The 10,902-nt window shown below is 44.4% G+C and overlaps 1 pseudogene; it reads right to left on the bottom strand.

Moving 5' to 3' along the window:
- Positions 1-849: 849 nt before the first annotated feature.
- Positions 850-5,792, bottom strand: LOC114636365 (annotated as a pseudogene).
- Positions 5,793-10,902: the final 5,110 nt, after the last annotated feature.

The following is a 10,902-nucleotide window of genomic DNA, read 5'->3' as shown; positions in this document are numbered from 1 at the left end:
ATAGGTTACACACAAGTAACATTAATAGCTGATGAGTAACATGAAGAAATTGTTGGTTTCTCAAAATTAGCAGCAGCTTTTCCAGTAGTCTTGTTGGTGGGAACTATGACCAACCAGGTCAAGCTGCTTATCCCCATTGACATCAGAACTGGGGGGTTCTTCAAAAGGCTCCAGTAGATCTCCACTTGGGTGAGGCTGCATAGTGACAGGGCATACACAAAACTCCAGAATCCAAACAGGACTTTCAGCATCTTTAGAAAAAACACAAACAGAACCTCTCATCCTGACTAATACAGGGTTAAGGCCTTACCATACACCTGATGACAGTTGTTTCCATTTCACTAAGCCCAGTACCTTTTGGGCTCATTTCCAGTGTCGGTCTGCTGCAGACAATGCATCCTTATCCACTAATAAAAAATTTAAAATATATAAAATAAAGGATAATCTTACATGAGGTTAGGTAAACTCCCCCTTTTTTGTTTTTTCAAGATAATTTTTCAAAGTTAAATGTGCTCTTTCCACTATAGCCTGGCCTTTAACGACTGAGACATCTCTCCAGCCCTGAGTTACTAGTTAAACCAAATTTCTATTATCAAAGTTGAATTTTTAATCATACCCAATAAACACTTTTTCTACATAAAACAATGAAACAAAAACAGACAATTAACAGGTTTGCACACCAAGGACAGACAATAGACAGGAAAATAGACTAAGGATTTCTCCAGTAGGAGCCAGAGAGAAAGCAAGACATATCCCAGGAGGGCTCTGTAACAGTCTTTTCTTTCTCTTTTGCTAACACAGCCTGAGAGAGAACAACTGCTCTTCTAACACCCCCCCCATGTTCAAGGTCTAAATTGTCATCTCCTTCTTAGGAAGTATCACACAAAGCCTCAAAACTCCTGAGTTACTCTCTTTTAGTACCTGGGAATTTGCTTTGGCTAGATTTTCTATGTTAGCCCATGTTTCTTCTTGCTCTTTCATTTTTAGCTCCTCTTTGAGTTTCTCTGCTTTGAACTGCTGGGTGTAGTCATCAAAGAGTTTCTGGCTCATCTCCATGAAGAGTTTCAGAGCATTGTATATCAAGCCGTATATTGTCTTGTTCCAGTGGGTCTCTGAATTGTGGTATAAGGATGGAAACATGATGGGCAGAATTTTCACTGCATTGTCTCTGATTAAGCTCATGATGTGCTCATTATTTCAGTAACAGAGTGTCCACTCTGCCGCCTGGAAGTGAGGACTGGAAACACATTTGGCTAACTGTCAGAAAAGAGGCTCCACAATCTTCACAAATTCTGACGGTTCAATTACATGCAAAATTTCTTCTAATCCATTTAAGAACATTACTTCTTTTGGACTGTGAGTCTTTGGCCAGTATTTGAGAAGTGCCATTACCACTGGTTCAGTGAGGGTGCTGTTCTTCTCTAAAAACTGCATGACACAGTACACCAGCTTGGGATGGTAGACACTCAGGGACCTCACTTTGTATAAGGGCAGCAACACCTTCAACAGGAAAATCTTGTGCTCTTCCTTTAGTGGTAAGGCAAATCCATTAATTATACTTCCCAGAATCTCCAGTAATTCTGCTATGCCATTGTGGTGCTCTGTCTCATAGACAAATCTATAAAATATATTATTGATCGTGGATTAAAACTTGCGCGGGTACAGGGCAGGTCAGGCATGCTTGCGCCCTGTGGTCATTGCTGTCTTTGGAGCAGTGGTAGAGTCAGCGGCCCATGGGACTCAGTGGAACAAGCCGCCCGTGAACCGTGGGTGAAGGGAAAGAACTCACATGCATGGTGCGTGGGAAGGGTGACTGTTCGGCCTTGTCCACTCACTGCGGTGATGGCAGGGTTCCAGGAGCAGGAGCACAGGGACCCAGTGCGACCCGTGGCGGGGGAGGGAGTCCCAGGAGCAGGGACAGAGGCAGCCCATGAAGGCATGGGTGCACGGGCCACTGCTGCTGGGGAGGGAGCCCCTCGGATGGCTGCAACAGGGAGAGAATCTTTCCCTGTGGGCGAGGTTCCCACTTACACAAGAGAGTCCAAAGTTCCAGGAGACACATGGAATCAAAGACATGGAAGTTTTATTGGTCATGGTAGTTGTATGTGGACGAAGTGCTCTCCCACAAAATGCCAGGAGGGGCCCCCTTATATTGGGGAGCGGGAAAGAGGAGGGGCTAGGGAGATGAAAACTTAGTTATCTATGTCCCTAGCCTTTAGGTAATTCATTAATATGTAAATCTTGAGGCAGAGGCCTGTTAGTCACGCCCTTTACCTGTGCCTTACGTGACCCACCATGCAGGTTAAATGAAGGTAGGACTGCATGTTAGATCTCTGGGTTCTGGGGGCGTTGCCAAACACCCCACAATGTCTTCTACAGCCTGACATCCAACTCTCTTCTCTTTCATAAAAGAAGGGGAACCTCTGAAGGTATAGGTTTAGGAGAAATATATAGGCCACATGTGGGGGTGTTATTCCTACTCGACCAATGACTGTGGGCTTCTCTATGGGAGGGACTGTGGAGGGCTGAAACTGAGAGAGCTAGAGGCCTAGGAAGAGCTTGAACACCTTCCATCCCAGTGGGTATACCCAGGGTGTCGGGGTTCTAAAGCTCTTCTATCAGGCATCTGACCTTTTCTCGTAGCTCACTGCCCCACAACTCCCCCTCTTAGGAGAGGTGTCAACTATAGTGAAAATTTTGGGTGAGGAAGTCAAAAGAAAACACCACACAGGCCAGGGGGTATAGCATAACCAAGCCAAGGGTAATGGAAATTGAGGGTTGGGTTGGGAAAGCAAGGAATCGTTGAATCAATTAAATACATATTGTACAATGCAAGAGTAATGACATCTGATTAATCTAAATAGACATTATGTTTTCTTCACTAACATGTTGCTTTAGCTATGTAACTTTGGTAAGAGAGTTCACCTACAGCTGGAAGGTCTGGATCTGTCTTCCATCTCAGTGTGTGTTTCTGTGTCTTAGTGAGCATCTCTGGGTTTTCAGTCAGACGAGATGGCTAGGAGAAAGCAGCTTGGCAGGTTCCAGAAGGTGGTGCTGTCTCTGGATCTCAGTGTCAGCATGTCTCTGGAGTTTGCAGTGTGACAAGATGGCTGGGGAGGAGGCTGATTGGCATCTCAGGCAGGTTCCAGAAGATGGTGTTGTCTCTGTTGAATCTGTGGGTATAATCCCAGGGAAGCAGCATCTCCGGCAGGGAGATGTCTGGAAAGCCTGGATATCGAGCATTAAATTACTTGGGAGCATGTACATCTTGGAAAGGCAAAGGTGTTTGAGGAAATTTTAGTATCTGGAAGGTATCTTTGAGTCTGTTTTTGGATGGCTTAAGGAGAAGAACATTGTATTAATCATGTACCTGGGATAGGCAGCAACAGTTTGTCTGTGAAAGGAAATTAGTTGTTAATTAAAAGCCGAAAGATGGTGATCAGCATGTTGATTTAACCTGTGGAAGTAGAATCAGATGACTTTTGAACCTTGAAGAAAATTTTAAATGTTGAAGAAAGTGTTGGACATACATTAGAAGTATTAGAGGGAAAAGGAAATATTAAAACAAAATGTGAAAAATTTTTGTTTTGAAAATCACGAACATTGTTGGTTTAGATGTTCCTATTTGGGAGAAAAGTATTAATGGGTTTAGAAGCAGTGGGGGAGGGGCCTGCTCTGCCATGTAGTGGCTGGGTGCTCTAGCAGAAGCCAGGGTATTCCCCATTTGTTTTTCGTAGAGAAAGAGAAGAAAGGCCAACTTTGAAGAAAAGTTCAAAGTGGGAAACATAGGGGCTTGATAGGAGAGTCAGAAGAAGTGAGATTCTGTGTCAAGGTCTAAGCCATGGGAGGAAGACATCTGGAGGCTGGCATGGAGCCAGCAGCTCTTGGCAGAAGAGGTGCACCTGAGGTGCACGGGTGTGGGGTTGTCCATGTCTCCTGTTTGGAGCAGATATCTCAGGGAGGTGGAGATCTCTGCAGTGGAGCAGAAGCAGGCACAGAAAGATTGGTTGTGTTCATCTCACATTGTGCCAAGTAGATGCGGCAGGGATCATACTCGGGCTGGAATGAACTCAGCCAGATTTCAGCGGGCATGGGCTCAAGGCTTTCAAATGGGAATCTCTGTTCTGGGCCCCAGACGCCATGGGGGGTTGGATGCGCAGCAGGATAGAGACTGTGGGGGCCACATGGCATTGTGTTTGGACAAGCCAGCATGCTGATATTGGCCTCTGTTCTGGGGGTCTATGGACGGCGCAGCAGGATGGAGGCAGGGAATGCATGCACAGCCTGTGCTGAGGAAACAGGAGAGTCTAGACACCATGCCCTGTTGGAAGTATGCTTGTTTGGTGGTAGCGGCCCATTCATTCTTGAAGTCTGTGAGTGTCTGTGCCCCATGTTGTGCACCAGCTGTGGGTTAAAACTCATGAAGGGCAGCTGTTTGGCCTCTTCCACTAGCCGTGGTGATGGCAGGGTCCCAGGAGCAGGGTCACAGGGACCCAGTGTGGCCAGGTGGTGGGGGAGGGAGTCCCTGGACCAGGGACAGAGGCAGCCCGTGAAGGCATGGGTGCACGGGCCACTGCTGCTGGGGAGGGAGCCCCACGGATGACTGCAACAGGGAGAGAATCTTTCCCTGTGGGCAAGTTTCCCACTTACACAAGAGAGTCCAAAGTTCCAGGAGACACGTGGAATCGAAGATATGGAAGTTTTATTGGTCATGGTAGTTGTATGTGGATGAAGTGCTCTCCCACAAAATGCCAGGAGGGGCCCCCTTATATTGGGGAGCGGGAAAGAGGAGGGGCTAGGGAGATGAAAACTTAGTTATCTATGTCCCCAGCCTTTAGGTAATTCATTAATATGTAAATCTTGAGGCAGAGGCCTGTTAGTCACGCCCTTTACCTGTGCCTTATGTGACCTACCATGCAGGTTAAATGAAGGTAGGACTACATGTTAGATCTCTGGGTTCTGGAGGCATGGCCAAACACCCCAGGATGTCTTCTACAGCCTGACAATTGATCTGTTTTCTGATGTAAGCACACAGGCCTAAGAATTTCACATAGATTCTGTGCAGGGTCGTTTTCAGAAAATCTCTCTCCCGAGGATCCTCACTGTCAAAGAGTTCTAGAAGCTGCAATACAAACTTCTGATCAATATATTTCTTTTCTATAATTGGGCTGGAAATCTGGAGACTCTAAAAATCTTAAGAAAAATTCTTAAACAAGCTGTGGATGAGGCCAGGCTGCTTCTAATGTTGGTTCATCTCCTCCTGGGTCGAATTCTGCTTCTGTAGGATTGGAGGAGGGTGACAAGGTTCGGAACATATTAACTGCAAACACGTGGATAGCTTTGGGGTAAATGGGCTCTGTGATTGCGTTCCAGTTGTGGGTGACATATTCCACCATTTTTCTTAGTGCAGCTCGTTTTACTTCTTTCCACTTCACGTCACTCAGTGGGTCAGTAGCAAAGTCAAAGAGGACACAACAATGATGTAGCTTCTGGATGAAAAGCTTCTCTTGACCCACAGGAGGAACATCTTGTAAAGATGGGAATTTTTGCAGTTCTCTATTATTGCTGACATTAAACAGTGAAGAGTTCTGCCATTTGTTTTTCTTCACAGGGGCTACAATTGGCTGAGGGACTGATACTTTTATTTTAGTAGATTTAGAAGACTGGACAGCTCCAGGGCTGTTTTTCCTGCTGGCTATCTCTACTTCTGCTATATCTTGTCCTTCTTTTGAACCTTTTTCACTTTTCACTAGTTTTGGTGGTTCTTTCTCTTTCTTGTTTTTATTTGTCATGGCTGGTGTGGACCGAAGCCTCTGCAGCTCCTACAGCCACCCACCACCACTGCTGCTGCAGCAGCAGAAATGCCCCGGTCTGGCCATCATGCCACCACCATCACTGGGGGACTGAGTTGCTCGTCCGCTCTCACTTCCCCTTTTCCAGGCTCCCCTTCCAATTTTTTGACCTTGCATTTCTTCAATTTTTCCTTTTCTAAAGTTTTTCCCTCATCCTCAGAACTGGAGCTATTCTCCACCTCATGCAAGGATTTCTTAGCTGCATCATCCTGTGCCACTACTTGTAGGGAGGAAGTCCTAGTTCCCATGGTGCAATCAAAATGATCAAACTCTCTTAGTGCTACTTACTACTTTCAGTTTGATCCCACGCCGTTTCTCCAATATGTTCCACTCACTGAGCCGGCTGACTGGCTTCTTCCAGGAATGATCCCGTCAGGTTCTCCTCTCTTTCCTGATCTTGGTGGAAACTCCACTTGACAGCTCTGGTGCTGCCTGTGGTACCGAGCTCGGGCACAGGCCTGGGGGAATTAAAGAAAGACTCAGACTCAGGTCATCCGTTATGAGAGAATGCCAAAGCTTTTACTGAGCAGGTTCAATATATACACCAAGCCAGGGAAGGAAAAACACAAACTCAAGGAAAAACAGGAACTCAACTGGGGGGCAATAGAATGTCAAGTATAAATTCCCTTTCTGGGGCAACATCTTTCAACAGGATGTTTTGTTCTTAGAAAAACTGCAGCATGTTACTTTGCAGACAGCAGCACACGGAAAGTCTCAGCCAGGGCATAGCAGCCCTTCGGGGTCTTACACATATGTATGAAAGAAGAAAGTTATGCATATTGCCTAATGGCACAAATGTTCCAAACAATAAATATCTTAAAAGTATACACAGAAGACTAACAGTTAAGTGAGTGTATAGGCAGCAATGTTCAGGATGCAGTAGATTATTTTAGATCCTCAAATTATTGTACCATATAGCCAAATTGGAGAAGCTCCTAGTGTGAGATACCAGCCATTAATATAACCTAAAAAATTAGGGAAGACTTCTTGGAAAAGACACTTTTAAGTTGATAGCTATCAAACTTCAATAGAAGTCAGGTAACATTCAAAGGAGAAATTGGAAAAAAAGAAACTAAACTTCAAGGTCATGTTGGAAGGTTTTGAACAAATACCACCTTACTGGTTTTCTTCTCTTCCAGTGGGACCTAGTATGTGGATCTCAGACATTGAACACAGTGCTTCAGTTTTTACTCATGGCTGGCATATTGGTAGAAAACATCCTAGGTGGCCATTTGACAGACAGTTGTGTGGGTTGGCCTACAAGACTCTCCATATGAATTTTCACCACTTTGTGAGTAATTGATTCAGCATAAAGCAGTTATAGCAAACTATTGTGTTCTAGGATCCTGATATAGAACTAAAGAAAGACAGTTGAGATGGTGTGAAGAACAGTCTCACTTTGAGTGGCTTAGTGAAACAGATCCTTTTTATATGTACTTGCCTACATATAATACTTTTTGCCAGTAATGGGAATAGTCATATAGACTTAGTGGCTTCTTAGGACCTTCTGAATCCAGTTGTCAGCCTAAGGAGATTGAAATTAAAAATGAGAGAATCTGGAATGTAAAAAGAGGTACTTTTACATTTAAATCCTGAATAGATCAAGGGCAACTTAAGGGAGAAAGGAGTATTTTGGCTCATAGTTTGAGGGCACAGCTATCTCTACATCGATGGCTTGGTGAGGTAAGTAACTTGGGCCAATGACAGTAGAAACTTGAGCTTATAGAATCACATCTTTGAAGACCAGGAAACAAAAATGGGACATGAAGTGGGGGCTATCTGTAAGCAATAAGAAATATCCCCCACCAAGAGGCTACTTCTTCCAATAAGGCACCACTTCTTAAAGGTTCTACAACATTCCAAAATAGTGCAACCAACTGGGTGTCAAGTGTTTAAGCCTTGGATGGACATTTCACATACTATCATCATACCAGTTGCTGCACCTTCCCTAAAGTCATGGTTTATAGAGTATGACATTTATGTTTATATATCTTTAAATACACTTATTTTCCTGAGAAAGTGTTTACTAGGTAACCCAGATTTGTCTGGAACTCAACATGACTGGCTCTGGCTGACTTTGAACTCAAGATGACTTTCCTGTCTAAGACACTTGAATTCTGGTATTATAGGCATGAGATAATAGACTTGTCTTTTAGTTGATAGTTTATACGTGTGTGCCACTATTTTTTTTCTATGCACTGTATTTTGGGGATATAGGCGCACCCTTCTGGTACTTACAGTTCATGGTTTAACTGACCAAACATTACAGTCAACAGACTTTTCATCATCTCACTTAATGCATTACTTATTTATACATTTTAGTTTACTCTGAAAGGAATTACAAATTTAGGAATCATGCATGTGTTGTATAAATACTCATGAAATATATAATTCATATAATTCATGTTATAATGTGAACACATTTCTGAGAGTTCATCAGTCATCAGTTTTGCTAACTTATTAATATGGTTGCTCATATTCCTCCATTGCTGGTGGGCTTATAAACTGGTATAAACACTCTAGAAATTAATCTTGCGGTTCCTCAAAACATTGGAAGTGGATCTACCTGGAGATCTAGCTATACCATTCTTGAGCATTTATCCAAAAGATGCCCCATCATATTACAGGGGCATGTATTCCACTATGTTCATAGTAGCCTTATCTGTGATAGCCAGAAGCTGGAAACAACCCAAATGTCTCACAATGGAAGAGTGGATACAGAAAATGTGGTTCATAAGCACAATGGAATACTACTTAGCTATCAAGAACAAGGACATCCTGAGTTTTGCAGGCAAATGGATGGAACTACAAAATATCATCCTGAATGAGGTAGCTCAGACCCAAAAGGACATGCATGGTATGTACTTACTAATAAGTGAACATTGGCCAAAAAGTACAGAATACTTAGGATACAATCTACAAAAATTGAGAAGGTTAACAAGCAGAAGGACACAGTCTCACTTAGGAGGGAGAAGAAAACAATCATGGGAGGATGAGGGAGGGAACAGAATAGGAGAGGGGAAGAGGAGGGGAAAGGGGGAGCATGACCAGGTATGAGGGGTGGAGACAGGATAGAAGCCTGAGGGCCAGCAGAATGAATGGAAATATGCAACCTGGGGTGGGGAGAATGGCACATTGGAGAACCCTGTAGAATGTCCAGAGATCTGGGAGGTAAGAGACTCTTAGGACTCAAAGGGAGGAACCTTAAATAAAATGCCCAACAGTGGGGAGAGGGAACTCATAGAGTCCACCTCCAGTAGAAAGACAGGGCATCAAGTGGAGGGATGGGGTTGCCATCCCACAATCAAAAACTCTGACCCAGAATTGCTCCTGTCTAAAAGAATTGCAGAGACAAAAATGGAGGAGGCTGAAGTGAAGGAGATCCAGTGACAGGCCCAAATTGGGATCCATCTCAAGGAGATGCTCCAAGGCTGGGCTCTATTATTGATGCTATGGCATGCTTACAGACAGAAGCCTAGCATGCCTGTCCTCTGAGCGTCCCAACAAGCAGCTGACTGAGACAGATGCAGATAATTACAGCCAACCATTGGACTGAAGTCCAAGACCCTGTAGTTGAATTAGGGAAAGGCTGGAAGAAGCTGAGGAGGCGACCTCTTAGGAAGACTAGCAGTCTCAAGTAACCTGGAGCCCTGAGATCTCTCAGACACTGAGCTACCAACCAGGCAGTATACACTATCTGGTAGGAGACCCTAAACACATATACAGCAGAGGACTGCCTGGTCTGGCATCAGTGGGAGAAGTAGGGAGGCTTGACTTGAGTGTTGGGGTTAGGGGTTCGAGACATGGAAACAGGGGTGGGTCATGGGGCAGCTAGGAGCACTGGGATGAAGTACTGTGGAAGGGCAGATTGGGAGGGGGCAATGATTAGATTGTAAAAAAATAAAAGTAATGAAAAATCAAATCAAAACATAACAAAAACTCCCAACCAACCACTGAACCAAGACAAGACAAGACAAGACAAGACAAGACAAGACAAGACAAGACAAGACAAGACAAGACAAGACAAGACAAGACAAGACAAGACAAGACAAGACTCTCAGTACATGTATTTTTTGTTCAATTGGGCAGAAATTCTATGGTCTATTAAATTCAAAATTCTGTTTTCCTATATTACACTTCTCAATAGTACAATCCTTCATTTCTGCTGGGGTCCATCTTTGATGCAAAATCAGGGTTCTCAACTGAAAGCAGGGATATCTTAAAGCCATGTAAGAAAACACAGGCAATGTTTTGGGTACAAGCTGAAGGTTACGTTGTAGAGAGAAAAGTATAGATACTGGGTATATAGAATCCTTTTTAGACATATAAAATATTCTTTAGGCTTTCTTTAGGAATGTGGAAAGACCAGTCACCATTACTGGAACTGGCCGACCCGCAAAGAGAAAGGAAAGAATGCAATTTAGTCAGGTGGAACCAAGCTGAGAACCATAGTGACAGGGCAAGGGCGAAGTGACAGGGCAGGACTACATTCTTGAGAAAGATAAGCGTACAGAGAGTTTTCATCTGATCCTGACTCATGTAGGTTGGGTTCCTTTGGAATGTTCCACTATTTTTATGTTATACCACCCTAGCAACCCCCTCACCCCCTCCTCATTTCCTTGGTTTGTGGTTTTTCCCTTTAAAAACACCCCTCAAACTGGCAGTCGGGGTCAATTCAGCTCCTGCGTGGGCATACGAATTGACTGGCAGCTAGTTGTCACGCCCTAATAAACAACCTCGCAATTGCTCCGGTACATGGTGTCTCGAGCAGATTACTGGGTGGTCGCAACTTTCTGAGACTTGAGTGAGGGTCTCCCCTCTGCGGAGGTCTTCAACATCTAGAGGCTTGAGGTTACTGTCTCCTTCTCCCTCCCCTCCCCTCCCCATCTCTGTTGCACTCTCCCACTCCCTTTTCCCCTCCTCCTGCCCCCCTCTCTCACAGCTCTGTGTCCACTCACTGGAGCTTGCTCTCTCCTCAGGCTGGAGGTTGCGCTCTCTGTTTTGCTGGCACATGCACTTACTCAACCTCTGTGTGCTCTCCTTTCTCACT

Source organism: Grammomys surdaster, unplaced genomic scaffold (genome assembly GCF_004785775.1).
Source record: "Grammomys surdaster isolate TR1022 unplaced genomic scaffold, NIH_TR_1.0 123698, whole genome shotgun sequence".
Taxonomy (NCBI): Eukaryota; Metazoa; Chordata; class Mammalia; order Rodentia; family Muridae; genus Grammomys; species Grammomys surdaster.
Note: the sequence above shows the minus strand (reverse complement) of the source record. Positions and strands in the feature narration are given on the sequence as shown.